General features: G+C 41.2%; 1 protein-coding gene across 3 annotated transcripts in view; it reads right to left on the minus strand.

Moving 5' to 3' along the window:
- MOB3B (MOB kinase activator 3B) overlaps positions 1–19029 on the minus strand; it is a 218006-nt gene that overhangs the window by 167875 nt on the left and 31102 nt on the right. The gene's annotated exons all lie outside the window — the stretch shown is intronic.

Consider the following 19029-nt stretch of genomic DNA (forward strand, 5'->3'; position numbering starts at 1 on the left):
TCTAAAGGCCCAGGTATCTGACAGGTAGGCTGTCAGCCAAATGCTGCCCAAATGATCCCCAAGGTGGAGATACCTGAAGGTTTCCAGAAAAGTAATTCATCTAATAAATCCAGCAAGGGGATCCAACCACTGCCCAAAACTGCATTTGGAACTGGAAGCTGCTAGGCAGGGCATTATGCCAACAATTTTTAATTGTATCTGGAGAAGAAAATTAACACCAGGGTTAGACTGTTTGGGTTTAGTGTACTAAATTTCTAACACGAAACTGACAAAGGGCACTAAGTGTAAAGTAAGCTTGCAGAGACGCGTCCCAGTGCCGGGAATCTGTGAGTTCTGCAAGGAAAAGAGCGAGGGTTTGGAACCGAGCAGTACTGGCTGTACATTCTGCTAGCTGTTACTTGCTGCATGGCCTTGGTCATTTTCTAATGTGCAATATGGTGGTAGGTATTCCTTTCTTGTGGGTTGTAGAGAAAAGTGACTGTGATCATATATTTAAGTCACTTGGCAGCCACACTGGCAAGCAATTAGAAAAGGAACTATTTATTGCTAAATCATCCCAACACCCAGTGATCAAGAGCTGGCCCTCCCTGTGCACTGTTCAGGGACACACATCTGTAACAGTGCCCCTCCCCTACCAACACAGAAGGAGTTTTTATCACGTGACAAAATTTGGATCCTGGGATCTTGATAAAATGCAAATTCTGATTCAGGAGGTCTGGAGAGATGCTGCATTTCTAACAAACTGCTAGTGAGGTGGATGCTGCTGGTTGTGTGTCTTAATCAGAGTAGGAAAGCTCTAGGGTAAAATCGTTATAAATTAAAATAAAATGAATGAAGCTGAGGGAGATGGGCTAGGCTTTGAGACGGGGTTAGCTACTCCATCCTGTGCCTGCACACACTGGGTGCACTTGCACTTGTAGCACTTCTCCCACAACTGGAGTTCTCTCATCTGCTCCACTGGGTTAGAGCTCCTTCAAGACAGGGAGCCCATTCATATACCCCAAGTGGCTTCTGCACTCATCTCAGATGCTCAGTTCAATTATGAGTCAGTAAGTCAATGGAGGAATGGATATATGAATGTGGTGAATGAATGAATGAAATTCAGGGAAATTGCTGTTGGTTAATGTTAAAAGCCTAATGGGTTTGAATTTCATAGTTTTATAATCACTGAGCTAACTTCACATATTATTAGTGTTGTTGGGATTAATCTCTTCATTGAGCTTGATACACAAACAAAACAGCCATCAGAAAATAATAATTCTGGACATGCATTCTAGAAATATAAAGTTTCTAGAGCTTCCTTTTCTATAACATAAAAAAGAAAGATTCAGAACTCCCTTCTCTCAAGTGAAGCCACCTGTCCTCAGGGAATAGTAACAATAGTTTACAATACCTGGAAAGGACAATGTCTTTTACAAAACAATCATGAAGCAACACATTATTAGAATTAGCATAGATTCTCTTCTAAGGCATGTGACCAATTTATCCCTCTATGCTGTTCGTTTATAGGTTTTCTAAGTAATTAAAGATCACACACATACACACACACACACACACGCAAATTCATTGCTTTTATAACAAAATATATCAAGATCTCCAACTGGACCTTCATATTCGCATCAGCTTGTACAATCGAGTCATGTAGTCTTTATATGGTTCATCTTACTGCACGGATAACAGAGAGTCTATTTGCTAAGTAAACTACCACAGCAAAATCTCTTATTGCAATGAGCTAGAAACCTCATTAAACTCAGGAGGACCACTGAAAATTTAAGTTTCATTAGAATTTTATCTATTTACATAACATGATTCTTTTCATCAGAACCTCAAGTTCTAATTCAACTGGTCAGTTCAGGGCCTGTCTTTGTGTGCTTCTTTTGTTTTGCAAACTGGGACACTGTGTATATGGACAGCACAGTATCTATTTCTCGACCTCTTCAGCTATGCTTAAAATTTTAGTCCTGAAGCCTAAATGTTCAAAACTATGAGTGTGGTTAGCTGTGGTTCATGTTCTCAATAGAATAATAGGACTCCAATAAACAGTGCATTAAATTTATAATAGAGGACATTTAATTAAATCCAGCTCTGATGTAATCAAGTCACCCCAGGTAGTCAGACACATTAACTCTCTCAGTGAAGGAATCTACCTTTTCTGAGCTGACTCCTTCTGGAGAGCATACACTCTCCCTAGGATTCTGACAGACTTTAAAATCAATCATCCTTTAATGTGGCCTCATTATGCATTTTATTTTCTTAGTCCCAAAGGTTCTCAAAGCAAATACATGTTTCCCCAGCAGACATTTCTATCTTCTTACAGAAGGGTTTGTTTTCCATTCATGATAGAAAACAAATGTTAATTAAGATGATGGTTAAGATGGTCCACACTTTTCCCAAACACTTTCATGGTTGGCAGTTCTCCACTTTCCTCTTCCTGTACCCCAAGAAACTGAATTGGTTAGTTTTCTGCATGGGGTAAAAATATTGAGGTAAAAGCAGCCAAAAAATATTCAGAGTAGTTTCCTAGGAAGACGTTCTTAGAAAGTTCTCTGTTTAGGGCTCCTCTACAATACCACTGGGAGGGTCAATTCCTGCAACCTCTCTGAAGGTCACCACAAAGCCCAGCCACAACCTTTAAGTCACAGGTCACTTCTAGGAATTTTTTCAAATGAAAAATCATAGAAGTGCTCAAAACTTGGAGTGAACCCTTATGAATGTCTGTGTTACAACAATGTCTATCATTCAAATTTGAAAAAACTTCTTTCCAAAAATAGATCAGGCATGAAGTATCCATATACTGTAATTCTATAGAGACCTTTGAAAAGCTTTAGTGCAATATTTAAAGATATGAAAATAATTATGATTTAGTACTACACAAATAAGTGGGTGATGAAATAGCATGTCTAGAATTATATCAAATTTCTAACAAATGTATTTGACTGAAAAAAATAAAGTCAAAAGTAAAAAATAACTATCTCTAGATGGTAGACTAGGGTTATTTTAAGTTTTTTCTTTTGTATTTTCCTGGATTTTTATAGTTTTATATTTTCTATACTAATGGAAAATATACATATATACATAGTAGGACTGACTATATATGTCCTACTTTGGTAAACAGAATATACAGTACTGTGTTTTTTTCATTCTTCTTCCTGTTATAAGCATGGATAAAATCTTCATATTTGTAAAATTAGTTAATTAGTAGATTATTAGGAAATAAAAAATATTAATGAACATAAGCTTAACTTATTATATAGATCTGCCATTAACTTTTTATATTTAAATAAATTCCTCCTCTGTGTAGATTCTCTACCAACTACCAATTTCTACTAGCTGACCCTTTTTCTGCAGCAGTCCAATGAGTCTTAGTACATAGATCCAAATGAAAATCCGAGGCAGACAAGGAAATAAAACGTGCGGAGGAAGCGGGTCTTGGCTGTACACAGAGGCAGAGACCATGAATATGAATGGACGGAGCTTTTGGACAACAGGATAATGGGAGAGGGAAATGCTATTCAAATGACAGCTGCCAGCTCCCTCTCCCCACACTCACTCCCTTGCTGCCCGCCCCTTTCCCAGCCTTGATTGGAGCCCACAGGAATGCTGTGGTGCTTGTGGCCTTCCGTGTTCTCACACTCCGAAAGCAAGCGCAGAGGATAAAAGCCCACTGTGCTGAAAGCTTGTGCCTCATAGAATAAGCACAGGGATCAGAGGGCTTAAGAATACGTTGCTACTTTTGATATCAATCACAGCCTTTGCCAAGCTGCTCCCCAATCTACTGGGAGGTGCAGGGTGAACGTTGTTTAATTGGCTTTGTGAATCTTCTGAGCTGTGCTAAACCATTAATTAGTGGAGATGCTGGAATTAAGTATGTAACAGGTATGTTGGGGAGGGGAAGGCTGCTTATGCCATGGTCTTGGAAAAGCATCTGTAAATGCCCCTTTGGACAAACTTAAGAGAAAGTAAAAGAAAAGAGAACTCACTTCTTACTAAAGAAAGTTCAAGACAGCCATATCCCAAGTTTTTGATCAGGTATCTAATCTCTTTGAATACAAAAACCACTTAATAATGCTTAAATTATTTATTCTCAATGCCAGAATTCTCTCATCTAGACCAATAGAGAACACTGATTTATAGTATCAGGGCCTCACACTCCCATGCTTTTAGATGAGATAAAGACAAACAGTGCTGAGCACGGCGCACAGCGCCACTTCAAGAGGGCAGTTAGTTACCCAGCACTAGCAGCAGTGGCTAATGTGCAGACAAAGACCAAGAATTGTGGGACGCCACACAGGCCCGCGGAATGCCAGTTTGCAAGCTCTGATTAAAAAGAAAAATATCTTTTATTTAAATTTTTAAAAAAATATTTATTGATTTTTAGAGAAAGGGATGGAGAGAGAGAGAAAGATTTGTTATTCCATTTATTTATGCATTCATTGGTTGATTCTTGTAAGTACCCTGACCAGGACTGGAACCTGCAACCTTGGTGTACTGGGTGTACTCTAACCAACTGAGCTACCCAGCCAGGGCCAAAAGAATAAGATATATTTTTTTTAAATTTATTTATTAATCTCTAGTGAGAGGAGAAAGAGAGAGAGAGCGAGAGCGAGAGAGAGAGAGAGAGAGAGAGAGAGAGAGAGAGAGAGAGGTGCGTGTGTGTGGTGAGGGAGAGAAGTGGGAAGCATCTACTCATAGTAGTTGCTTCCTGTATGTGCCTTGATTGGGCAAGCTTAGGGTTTTGAACCAGCAACCTCAGCATTCCAAGTTGATACTGTATCCACTGTGTCACCACAGGCAAGAATAAGACCTTAAAAGAGGATTGACAAAGTGCTCTTACTAAATTTATCTGTAAATGCATAAATTACCCACCAATACAAAGACTAGAAAAGAATCATGAATTTAAATTCTAAATTGCTTGACCAATTTACCCAAATCAGGTTCCTAAATTCATTTCAGGTCTATTTTCCTCCTTTTATGAATATAGGAATCATATAATATGGTTTAACAATTTAGTATATGTCTTACCTGGGGACTTAAAGGAGGAAATGTATTTATTTTTATTCTTAAGATGCTAATGATTTATTTCTTTCATGTACGACTGTAAAGCCAGTAGCCGCTGCCACCATCACAGCCGCCTAGCCTGTGCAGGTTCACACTTGATTCAGACAGATGGTAATGAAACAACAGAGCCATGAACTGGTGGGCCCTTAGCTTTAATCCTAGCTCGCTCCCAGCAGGCAAGAAATACACGCAGTGGAAAAACACTTCCCTTTTCATTCTGGGCTCCCAAAGTTACTGACTTATCCGAGTTTCCTAGAATCAAAGGTTTCTACCTCACCAGCCTTATTCACCTCTGTTCCCCATCTCCTTCTCTCTGCACAAACTCTGCACAAACTGGTTTCTCCTTCAGCACTCTGCCATCTTCACTGCCTGCCTCTCCTCTCCTCCACGTGGCCTTTCTCTGCTCTCCCTCAGCATGGGCTCCTCTGCCCCATTTTATAGTGTAGAAATCAAAACCTTTAATCCAATATACAAACAAGGAAGTCTCTGATACAAAGTCATTTATCTGAGGTATAATGGGATTCTTCATAAGAGTGCACTACCACCTATCATGCAACAGTCAAGGGTGTGGGGAAAAGCTTAGTCTTAAAACTATGCTTTAGGCTATAAGGACCCTACCTACGTACAGCCTGTCCCCCACACCCAATGCAAACTATAAGTGAGCAAACATACATATCATATTTACAAACTTATTTGACTAACAGTGTACTATCCCAATGGTCCCAGAAAGATGAACACAGGGCCTCAGTGAGAACAGACAGAAAGAAAATGTGTCAGGTTAATAACTGGAATATTAATCATATCTAATCCAATGTACCGTATTTTTTGTTCCATAAAGTAGAGGGGAAAATGTCCCTGGGTCTTATGGAGCGAAAAATACAGCATTTTATTAAATATTTTAAAACACCACTTGGTTCAGAATTTTTTTATTTTCCTCCTTAAAACACTGGCCTTACATTTGGCGTAGTCTGTGGCAGGATTTGATACAGATGAGTATGGAGCCACCATCACCTTTGAGCGGTGAAGGACTGGCTGCTGTTATGGTTCCTCATGGCTGTCCTTTTGGGGACTGTAGGCTGGCTGACTTTTACAGCCATACGAGAGGAAACCAAGAGCTCCGTGGAAGAGGCTGCCCAAGACCTGCAAACTGAGCAGTGGAAGGAGCTGGAGCAAACGTGGGAAAAAAGAGATGCCGACCCTGGAGCTGAAGCAAGCACTGGACGAGGCTGACAAGGTTCATGAGATTTGTTTGGAAATGGAGCAGACGCTGGAGAAGGAATCACAGGTTCGTGAATTGCAGCTTGCCCTGGACACTGTGGAGAGCTAGCAGTGGCAGGAGGTTGGAGCTGAGGCCGTGTCTGGAGCTGCAAGGTCTGCGGAGCAGAAGGCTGTGGCAGCCTGGGGCTCGAGACCAGCAGTGGGAGCTGGTGTTTTCAGTTCCTCTTTGGAGGATGAGGAGAACCGGGCTGGAGTTGAAATCCATGGTCTCCAGAAGACGAGAGCCCAGCAGCAAGGAGTACTTGCTATGTTCCTGGTAGGTCTGCGATTTGGGGACATGGGGTGGATGCCATAATGCTCTCCGGAGCAGAGAGGAAAATGCTGACTGCCATTGCCACGTGCTCCTCCTTGGGACAGTGTAAGACCTGCCAGGATGGCAGGAATGAGAGGGGTGGCTAACGCCTCATGTGCATAGACTGATTTCCTGGACTACAACTGGAATGAGCGCTGGCTCTTTTGTTGGATGGATTTACGAATTTTGGACAATGTGAAATACCTTGATGGGGGTAGGGGGGGCGGTTTTGCTAGAGGCCTGCCCCAGGAAGCTTTTCCCATGGCTAGAAAGAAGGCCGAGGACATTTTGCGCTTTTGGCAAAGTGCTCAGAGACTGGTGAAGTGTATCTTTGTCATTGTTGAAATTGTATGATTTGTCATGTTCTAATTTGTGTAATGTGCCTAATTTCCTTGCACAGGGATGCTGGTGATGTAGATTGTGGGTAGTAAAGTGAGCATAAGGGTGGATTGTTGGGCAGATAAAATATATTATGCTCACTTTGTTAAAGATGGCACTGCCCACTTGGAAGTCCGTCACCCAGGTGATTGCTTGGGATGGGCATGATTATATTAATGTGTGTTGGGGGCAGGCTGTGGGCAGGCAGGATCCTTGTAGCCTGGGGCTTGGTTTTAGGACTAAGCCTTTCCCATCCTTTTTGATGTGGGGTGGTACAATCCCATCATGCCTCAGATAAATGACTTTGTATTAGAGACTTTCCTATTTTGTATATTGGATTAAAGGTTTTGATTTCTGCACTATAAAGTGGGCAAACCAGGAGCTTGCTCTCTCATGGGTCCTGAGATTAGCATTAGAGGGGAGAGCAGAGAGCAGAAAAAGGCCATGTGGAAAAGGCCAGGAGAAGCAGCCAAGATGGCGGAATGTTGGAGGAGAAGCCAATTTGTGCAGAGTTTTTGCAGAAAGAAGGAGATGGGAAACAGAGGTGAATAAGGATGGTGAGCTAGAAACCTTTGATTCTAGGAAACTCGGATAAGTTAGTAGCTTTGTGAGCACTGAATGAGTGGGTTTTGGAGCCCAGTGTGTGTTTTTACTTGCCTGCCGGGTGCAAGCTAGGATTAAAGATAACTGCCCACCAGTTCATGGCTCCGTTGTTTCATTACCATCTGTCCGAATCTAATGTGAACCTGCATGGGCCAGGTGGCTGTGATGGTGGCCATGGACACTGGCCTTACAAAACCATATGTGTTGGTCAAATAAGTTTGTAAATAATGATATATATGTTTGCTTGCTTATAGTTTGCATTAGATGTGGGGAGATAGGCTGTAAGCAGGCAGTATTATTATAGCCTAAGGCAGGGGTCCCCAAACTACGGCCCGCAGGCCACATGCGGCCCCCTGAGGCCATTTTTCCGGTCCCCGCTGCACTTCCGGAAGGGGCACCTCTTTCATTGGTAGTCAATGAAAGGAGCACATTGACCATCTCATTAGCCAAAAGCAGGCCCATAGTTCCCATTGAAATACTGGTCAGTTTCTTGATTTAAATTTACTTGTTTTTTATTTTAAATATTGTATTTGTTCCTGTTTTGCTTTTTTACTTTAAAATAAGATATGTGCAGTGTGCATAGGGATTTGTTCATAGTTTTTTTATAGTCCAGCCCTCCAACGGTCTGAGGGACAGTGAACTGGCCCCCTGTGTAAAAAGTTTGGGGACCCTGGGCCTAAGGCTTAGTTTTAAGGCTAAGCCTTTCCCAACCTTTTTGATGTAGCGTGGTGCTCTCTCATGAGGAATCCCATTATGCCTCAGATAAGTGACTTTATGTCAGAGACTTCCTTGTTTGTATATTGGATTAAAGGTTTTGATTTCTATACTATATATAAAGTGGGGCAGACCGGGAGCTTGCTCTCTCTCAGTTCCTGAGATTAGCATTAGAGAGGACAGCAGAGAAAGGCCACGTGGAGGAGGCCAGGAGAAGCAGCCAAGATGGTGGAGTGCTGAGGGAGAAGCCAGTTTGTACAAAATTTGTGCAGGGAGAAGGAAGGAGATGGGAAATAGAGGTGTGCTAGAAACCTTTGATTCTAGGAAACTCGGAGAGGTCAGTAGCTTTGTGAACACTGAGTGGGTTTTGGAGCCCAGTGTGTGTTTTTACTTGTCCACCAGGTGCAAGCTAGGTTTAAAAATGATGGCCCACCAGTTCTTGGCTCCATTGTTTCATTACCGTCTGTCCGAATCTAATGCGAACCTGCATGGGCCAAGTGGCTGTGATGATAGCTGTGGCTACCGGCTTTACAGTGTGTCTTATGGTCAGGTGCATTTTATGGAGCAAACTATACTGTATGTTTCTGAGGACAGACACTTAAATATTTATTAACTTGCCTTCCACACATGCCATTTTTGGTTAGTATGGCAATATCCAGTTTGTGAGGGAAATGAGTCAGACCATCCAGTTTCCCACCTTCTAAGGGAATGAGGGGCTCTGGCTGAAGGTGGACTGAGAGGACTGGAGTTGTGTGAAGAAAGTGTGAAGTTGGTGGCCCAGGAAGAGATACTGTGGGGGATGGCTACCAGAACCCTTGTACTGAGTCATTCTCCAGTACTGGAGTCTCCATCTTTCTTGGGCAGAGCAGTCCCTTCCTTGTGGCACCAACCTGGGGGAAAGCAACTGTTTGGCCATTGGGAATCTCTTCTGCTCCACCCTATGGAAATTCTACCTTTCTGAGAAGTTAGCCAAGAAGCAGGGGTTGTGTCAGTGACTCAGTTTTCTGACACTGAGGCTAGAGCTCTCCCCACATTCTTCCAAGAATATAAAACGTGCTTCTACCTCATGGGAGACTTAGTAGAAACTATCCAGACTGTGGGCAGACCTAATTTCTGGACTTCAGAGGCCATACCCACCAGATTCCTGGTGGCCACTCCCACTGAAGTCTGTGAAAAAATTTCAGAACAGACTGACACCTGGAGCTGAGGAGTAGGAGTCACACCCACCATCTTTCCTAAACTCTGAATTGCCATAGGCTCTAGACCAGGGGTCTCAAACTCAACTCAGCATGTGGGCCACAGAGCAAGATCACAGCCGTTCTGCGGGCCGCACTAGGTTTACAAAAGGCAACTGTTACGCAACACTTTTCTCACTGCAGTTGAAAACAAAAAAAAATCAGTACAACAAGCACAATCGTACATGCAGTTTACTCAGTGTCACAAAACAACCAGAAACTATAGTTCGCATCACAACTGCTGTTAACTAAGCTAATATCTAGCTAGGATGCTAGAGAAATGAAAAATACAAGTAGGCCCCTAGGCTTACTTAATTTTATCCAAAATATTTTGAACTTCGTGGATTAGTCTGCTGGCCGCACAAAATTGTTCGGCGGGTCGCATGCGGCCCGCGGGCCATGAGTTTGAGACCCCTGCTCTAGACTCTACCAGAGATTTTTTCAGTGGCTAAACCCAACAAGCAGACAGAGGCTGCAGGAAGCAAGTCTCAGGGAACCTTGACCTTTTGTTGACCTTCCCCCAGGCCCAGCATGGGTAAAAGCCAGCCTAGGTGTGCAGCTTGGTATATCCATGAGCATCTGGGCCCAGGAGAGGCAGCCAAGAACTCTGGGTTGCTTGTAGCTCCATAAAGTTGCTGAAGGCCAGACATGGGCAGGGTTCTGCACTGGTCTGAACCAGGTTCCCTCCAGGGAGGCCCAGGGTTGGCACATCCAGTGGCCAGCTGCAGAGAGCATCAGTTCAAGACCTAACAACCCTTGCTGGTAGCATGTCTGAAGGAAGGGCTCGTGGGACATGGGCCTAGCTGAGGCGAGTTCCACTTTCTGTGATCAGCACCAGCACAGCTGCTTGCACACATTGGACAGGATAGAGCTTCACCAGCCTGGGTCCCAGACATCCTGCTCCTCTGGGCTAGGTTACACAGGGGGAAGGGAGAGAGGCTTGGAGCATGGACATTCAAGGTGTGAGTTCCTTGGATCCTATTGTTGAGACTGGTCAAGGGGCTTAGCCATTTTCTGGGGGTGGTGTGGCACAGTCAGTGCTGGGTGAGGACTCTATTCATCTTTCTCCCTGGAATCAGGGGCTTTGCAGCTGGAAGAACTTCTGTGAAGGGAACTGTCAGCCTTACTCAATCTGAACCTGCTGCTTACATCGCTGGGGAGAAATAGAATTGGAGTATCCATCAATGGCTGAAGGATTAAACTCTGTAGTAAGGGCCACTTTTCCCATACTGAGCTTCTGACCAAAAGACCCTTGAAGTAGGGGGTCCCACTAACACTGTATTCTCATCCTTAGCTACCCTAAATTACCAACCTTGCAATGTGTAAAAGGGTTGGTGGGGTGAGGCCAGTCTGAGCCCTCACGGCACTCTTACTGCAGAAGACTATGTGGGAAGACCACACAGCTGCAAGAGGAGGTGGAACAGCTAAAAAGTAGAGGCAAATCTTACAGAGCTTGGGCTATTTTACAGAGCTTCTGTCAGCTCTAAGCAGGAGGAAACTAATCTTTACGCACAGGTTGGCCCCTCCCACACTATCCAGGCACAGAAAATGCAGACACAAACAGAGAAGAAAGCAGTAGCTCCAGACAGATAGTCTACGGTGGGTATAAACAACTGCTCACGCCAACTCATACCCGAACTCTGTCCAGAAACAGCACAACCAGTAAGGGGTAGCAGACCACACCAATGCTAGAAGCAGCTAGCTACACAAGTGGCATGCTCAAAGGAGCAGTCCAGTAAGCACCAGATACTGTGGCAAATAAATATGTCTAACAGGACGGATACTGCACAGCATCAAATATGTAATCAATGTTGATCTTTACAGCCAGCCAGCCTGAAGGGCTAACCCCACCCACAACAGGGCCAACTGCATTCAAGACATACAACAGGAGGGAAAACATAACCCTCAATAAGCATTCCTAGAGCCAGGAACTCAAGTGGCCTGGAGGTTACTACCACTGAGTCCACCTTCTTCATAAAGATGCCACAACAAAAGAGCAGAGCTTCCTAATACACAGACAAAATGGGCAAACAAAGAAATATGAACCAAATGAATCAACAACAAAAACCTCAGAAAAACTAAATTAAATGTAAGTAATCAAACTACCAGATGCAGAGTTTAAAATAATGTTTATTAGGATGTTCAAGGATCTTAGGGTAAGAATGGATGATCACAATGAAAACATAAAAAAAGAGATAGTAAGCATTAAAAAGGACACTAAAATCATAATAAGGAACCAGTCAGAAATGGTAAATACAATATCAGAAATGAAGATCATGCTAGAAGGAATCAGCAGAAGACTGGATGAAGCAGAGGATCAAATTAGTTATTTAGAAGACAAAATAAATCTAAGCATATAAGCAGAGCGGCAAAAAGAAAAGATGCTCAAAAAGACTGAGGAAACTCTAAGAAACTTCTGTGACAACATGAAGAGAAACAACATCCATACTATAGGTGTTCCTGAGGGAGAAGAGAACAAACAAGGGATAGAGAACCTGTTTGAAGAAATCATAGCTGAAAACTTCCCTAATTGATGATGGAAAAAGTTACACAAGTTCAAGAGGCACAGAGAGTTTCATTAAAGATAAACCCAAGGAGGCCCACACTAAGACACATCATAATTAAAATGCCAAAGTTAAGAGACAAAGAAAGAATACTAAATGTTGCAAGAGAAAAGTAATTATATACCTACAAAGGAGGCCCCATAAGGCTGACTTCTCAACAGAAACACTTTGGGCCAGAACGGATTGGCAAGAAATATTTAAAGTGTTGCAAAACAAAAACCTACAACAAATACTATTCTATCCAGCAAAGTTATCATTTAAAATTGAAGGAGAAATAAAGAGCAAAAGGCTCAAGGAGTTAACACCAAATCCCAAATCAGTACTACAAGAAATGTTAAAAGGCCTGCTATAAAAAGAGAAAAGTTAAAAAAGAAATTGAGAGAAGGAAGATTGTAAGTTAAAAGAATCAAATGGCAACAAATAAATACATATCAATAATAACCTTAAATGTAAATAGATTAAATGTCCCAATCAAAAGACATAGGTAGCTACATGGATAAGTAAACAAGACTCATATATATGCTGTGTATAAGAAACCCACCTCAGAAAAAAGATACACATAAAAAGGAAGTGCAGGATGAATAAAATATTTCATGCAAATAGAAATGAAAAAAATCCCTGGGGTAGCAACACTTATATCTGACAAAATAGCCTTTAAAACAAAGACTATAATAAGGGACAAAGAAGGTCACTACCTGATAAAGGAAGCAATCCAACAAGAGTATATAACCATTGAAAAAATATATTTATGCACTCAGCTGGATTTAATTGATACCATCAGAACATTTACCCCAAAGCAGCAGAACATGCATTCTTTTCAAGTGCTCATGGTATATTTTCTAGTATAGACCTATTTTAGCACACAAAACAAGTCTCAATAAATTTAAGAAAATTGAAATCATATCAAGCATCTTCTCAGATCACAATAGCATGAAACTAAAAATCAGCTACAATAGAAAAACTGAAGACATTCAAACACTTGGAGACTAAATACCATGTTATTAAATAGTGAATGGGTTATCAATAATATCAAGAAAAATATCAAACATTTCCTTGAAACAAATGAAAATGAACATAAAACAACCCAAAATTTACAGGACACAGCAAAAGCAGTCCTAAGAGGGGAGTTCATAGCATTATAGGCATACCTGGAGAAGCAAGAAAAAGCTCAAATAAACAATCTGACCCTTCACCTAAAAGAACTAAAAAAAAAAAAAAGAACAACAAATAAAGCCCAGAGGAAGTACAAAGAAGGAAATAATAAAGATCAGAGTAGAAATGACAGAGGCTAAAGAAAAAAAAAATACAAAAGATCAATGAAACCAAGAGCTGGTTCTTTGAAAAAGTATATAAGACTGACAAACCTTTAACTATATTCATCAAGAAAAAAAAAGAGAGGACCCAAATAAATAAAATTAGAAATGAAATGGGTGAAGTAACAACTTACATCACAGAAATACAAAGAATTATAAGAAAATACTAGGAAGATCTATATGCCAAAAAAAATTGGACAACCTAGATGAAAGGATAAATTCTTAGAAACATACAATCTTCCAAAATGGAATCTGGGAGAATCAGAAACCTAAGCAGACTGATTACAGCAAATGAAATTGAAGCAATTATCAAAAAACTTCTAGGAAACAAAATCCAGAAAACTACTAGACCTAATAAATGAATTTGGCAAGGTGGCAGGATATAAAATTAATATTCAGGAATCAGTGGCATTTATATACACCAACAATACTCTGTCAGAAAGAGAAATTAAGGAAATAATCCCCTTTACTATTGCAACAACAACAAAAAATAAAGTACAGTGGTCCCTCATCTATCACAAGGATTAGGTTCCAGAACCCCCCACAATAGGTGAAAATCCACGAAGTAGTGACCTTATATTTATTTGTTATTTATATATATTTTAAGGCTTTATTTTGATTTAATTAATATTCTTTTAATACATTTTAATTAATATATTTTATATTTTTATATTGTTTTCATTTTTTAGGCTTATTTTACTCCAAAAATAATTAAAATAATAAAAATATAAGATACTTATATACTGCAAAATCCCTCAATAGAGCGAAAAATCTACAATACAAAATTAGATACATACAATTAAAAAATCCGCGAAACAGTAAGACTGCAAAAAGTGAACCGTGATATGGCGAGGGACAACTGTACCTAGAAATAAATTTAACCAAGGAGATAAAAGACTGTACTAAAAATATCATAAGGCATTGAAAAAGAAACAGGGAAGATACAAACAGGAAAAGCATATACCATTTTAACAGGTAGGAAGAATTAACATCATTATAATGTCCATACTACCTGTTGGGCAAATAAGTTGTAAATTTTGTGTTATTTGGTTTTGTTCACTTTTAATTAAAAATGGTGCTGCCCATGTGGGGCGGCTGGTTACCTTCATGCTTGAGAAGGGGCTTGATTATGCTAATGTGTGCTGAAGGAGAGGATTGTCCCTCAGAAAGGTTTTAAAAGGAGGAGCTAGGAGGTCATTTTGGGAGAGAAGGAGACCTCATTGTTCCAGGGGAGAGACCATGTGGTTGGAGAGAGAGGAGGCAGCCAAAATGGAGGCATGCAGAGGTGAATAAGACTAGTGGGCCTTTGATTCCAGGAAAAAAACAGAGAAAGTCAGTGGCTTTGGGAGCCCCGAATGGAAAGGGATGTGTTTTTCCACTGTGGGTTATTTTCTCATGCACCGGTTGCAAGCAGGAATAAAAGATGGCCCACAAGTTCTTAGCTCTGTTGATTCATTACAATCTGCCCAAATTAAATGGGAACCTGCAAGAGCCAGGCAGCTGTGATGGTGGCCACAACTACTGGCTTTACACTACCCAAAGCAATCTATAGAGTCAATGAAATTTCTATTAATATACCAATGACATACTTCACAGATTTAGAACAACTATTCCAAAAATTCAAATGGAATGAAAAAAGAACACAAATAGCCTCAGTAATTTGGAAAATGAAGAACAGAGTGGGAGGTATCACACTTCCTGATATCAACCTATGCTACAAGGCCATTGTAATCAAAACAGCTTAGTACTGGCATAAGAACAGGCATACAGATCAATGGAACAGAACAGAAAACCCAGAAATAAACTCACATCTGTACAGTCAATTAATATTTGACAAAAGGGCAATGGAGTAAAGACAGTTTCTTTAACAAATGGTGTTGGGAAAATGGAACAGGTACCGGAAATGAATAAAAGACTTAAATGTATATCATAAAATCATAAAAACCTTGAAAAAAAAGTAGGCAGTAAACTCTCCCTTATCTCTATTAACAATACAGTGGTACCTTGAGATACAAATTTAATTCGTTCTATAACCGAGCTCATCAGTCAGTCAACTCATATATCAAACTGCTGATACTGGACCCGTGCGCCAATGCGCCAACTAGTGGCAGCTTCCAGAATCATGACTCATATCTCGGAATTTCGCTCAGATCTTGAACAAAAATATGGACCAAGTCGCAGCTCATATCTTAAAAAAAATTTTCGTATGTTAGTCTGTTCATATCTCAAGGTACCACTGTAGTTTTGCTGATATATCTCTGTGGGCAGGTGAAATAAAAGACAAACAAAAGGAACTATATCAAACTACACCATTAACAAAATAAAAATAAAACCCACTCTATGGGAGAACATATTTGCTGATATATCTGATAATGGGTTAATAATCAAAATTTATAAAGAACTTCTAAAACTCAACATCAGGTAGGTAAGCAACCCAATTTAAAAATAGGCAAAAGGCCTGACTAGACACTTCTCCAAAAAGGACATACAGATGGTCAATACAAATATGAAGAAATGTTCAACATCACTAATCATCACAGAAATGCAAATTAAAACCACAGTGAAATACCACCTCACATCTGACAGAATGGCACTCAATAACAATTCAACAAACAACAAGTGCTGGTGAGGGTGTGAAGAAAAGGGAACTCCCCTGCACTGCTGGAGGGAATGCAGACTTATGGAGTCACTGTGGAAAACAGTATGGCATTTCCTCAAAAATTTAAAAATGGAACCACCTTTTGACCCAGCTATCCCACTTCTAGGAATATATCCTAAGAACCCCAAAACACGAATTCAAAAGAAAATATGCACCCCTATATTCAGTGCAGCATTGTTCATAATAGCCAAGATGTGGAAACAGCCCAAGTGTCCATCAGTGGACAAGTGGATTAAAAAGCTGTGGTACATATACACAGTGAAATACTACACAGCAGTGAAGTAAGTGAAATACTACACAGCAGTGAAATAAGTGAAATCTTACCTTTTGCAATGGCATGGATCAACCTGGAAAACATTATGCTAAATGAAATAAGCTAGGCAGAGAAAGATAAATATAGTGTGTTCTCATTTATATGTGGAATCTAATGAACACAATAAACTCGGGACCAAAATAGAAACAGAAGCAAGGTCACAGGAAACAGATGGACAGCTGTCAGAGGGAAGAGGGGAGTGCAGATGGGATCAAAGGAGGTGAAGGGGAGGGAAAGGGGAGATGGCGGAGGGGACAAAGGGAGTGACATGGGAGTGGAAAGAGACTTTGCATAGGGTATAGAGGGCACAATGCAGCGGGTTGAGGGTGTTTTATTGAGTGGGACACTTGAAACCATGTCAACACAATAAATTTAAAAATTGTATAAATAAATATATAAATAAATAAATAAAGGGCAGGGAATGAATGGCTTTTGTGTGAGTGCTTGTGTGTGTACAAGAAAACGTAAACAAGTGCTCTGCAAAACCAAGACAAGACCAAGTAAGGAGACCTTCAACTGCCTTCCACTTAACGAGTTATTGTAAGTGAAAATGAGAATGGAGGTGACCCAGGCGGGCTGGCTGTTGCTCTTCATTCTGGGCAGGAGGAGGGGACCTGGGAGGAGGTCCTGACCTGGGCTCAGCAACCTGTCAGCTCCCCTGCACCTCTTTCTCTTCTTTCTGTTAACTTTGCCCCAGATTCTGACTCAAACCTTGCTTGAAGATGAACGGACCCCTCTAAAATGTGGCTGTCTGTTGGCACCAGAATCATAGAATTGTTGAGGTAGTGGGCCCCGTAATGTGCTGCCCTGATCCCTTTAGGACTTTATCCCTGATCTGCACCCCCAGCCCCATTGCTGGTAGTGTTAGAGGCTGCCAGCTCACAGCTGAGTGCCCCTTCAAAACTTAGTTATCTAAGCAATAAGGCACCTGGCTAGAGCGTGATAACCACTGGGCTCTGCTCTGCTCACATCCAATGACTAACTGATAGAGGAACACACATAAAAGCTTGGTTCCCTTGCTTTAGTGCCAACCCAGTTGCAGGACCCTCACTCCTACCCCCTGGCTCATCACAATCAACTTCTTTCTCTGCCCAGTTCTGCTGGTGCATACATTGTTTACTGACATCCCTAAGCCTTGCATTGGTCACATTCAGACTTTGGTATTCAGTAAATGCATCAGGACCTGGCCAGTCAGCAGCCCACCAAGCCACTTAAAACAACTATACTGCAGGATTTGTGCCACAATTTTGATACATGCAGCCCTCCCTCATTTTTTGCATGGTTCTGATATGCATGCATTTCATTGACCATGGTTTAGTTAAATAACAGCAATCCCACAACAACTGGTTCAGATTTCAGTTACTACAGTATATTAATAATTGCATGAAGAATGAACTCAGCAAGTAGCTAAGTAGCTCTTTTTTTATTAGTTTTATTTTAAAAATTGAATTTAATGTGGTGACATTGATGATAGGTTTCAGGTAAACATCTCTATAGCATTTGAACTGTTGATTGCATGTGTGCTCATCACCCAAAATCAAATCATTTTCTATCACTGTATATTTCTCCCTCTATAATTTTCTCTCCCCGCCACCTTCCCTCCTCCTGGTTACTACTTTTATTTTATTTATTTTTATTTTTTTTAGCTAGAGACAGACAGGCAGGGAGAGCAATGAGAAGCATCAGCTTGTAGTTGTGGCACGTTAGTTGTTAATTGCTTTCTCATATGTTCCTTGACCCAGAGGCTCCAAGTGAGCCAATGACCTCTTGCTCAAGCCAGCAACCTTGGGATCAAGGCAGCAACCTTGGGCTTCAGGCCAGTGACCTTTGGGCTCAAGCCAGAGACCATGGGTTCATGTCTATGATCCCATGTTCAAGTGGGCAACCTCACACTCAAGCTGGTGAACCTGCACTCGATCTCAGGGTTTTGAACCTGGGACCTCAGCATCCCATGGCGATACTCTATCCACTGTGCCACTGCTTGGTAAGGCTTCACTTTTATCTATGTCCATGAGTCTCAGTTTTATATTCCACCTATGTGTGAAATCATATAGTTCTGAGCTTTTCCTGATTCACTTATTCATTTAGTATAATGTTTTCAAGGTCCATCCACATTGTAAATGGTAATATGTCATCATTTCTCACGGCCAAATAGATTTCCATTGTATATATGTACAACATGTTCTTTATCCAATCCCCTACTGAGGGACACTTTGGTTGTTTCCATGTTGGCCACTGTGAATAATGCTGCGATGAACATGTGTGTGCATGTGTCTTTACGTACCAATGTTTTCGAGTGTTTTGGATTTAGCAGGTAATTATAAAATCCACAAATAACAATGTAAGCAGCATGTGTGCATCACAGCCAGTGACCAGTTAAATTGCTTCTTTCAAAGCCTGGAGCAGTACAAGCAAGAGCTGGAGTGATGTTTGGGCCCTGGGCCATGGAGAGGTAGAAGAAGGACAGCCAGAAAGCAGGACCCACTTGTCCAGATGGTGGTTACTGGCCTCCCCCTTGAAGGTCAGTGTCGTGAAGGGGCGCAGGGCTTTAGAAGGACACTAGGTATGTTCATCCATCTACCTTAAAGCATAAGAAAGGTGGGACTAATAGCAGTCCAATGT

This window comes from Saccopteryx bilineata, chromosome 2 (assembly GCF_036850765.1).
Source record: "Saccopteryx bilineata isolate mSacBil1 chromosome 2, mSacBil1_pri_phased_curated, whole genome shotgun sequence".
Taxonomy (NCBI): Eukaryota; Metazoa; Chordata; class Mammalia; order Chiroptera; family Emballonuridae; genus Saccopteryx; species Saccopteryx bilineata.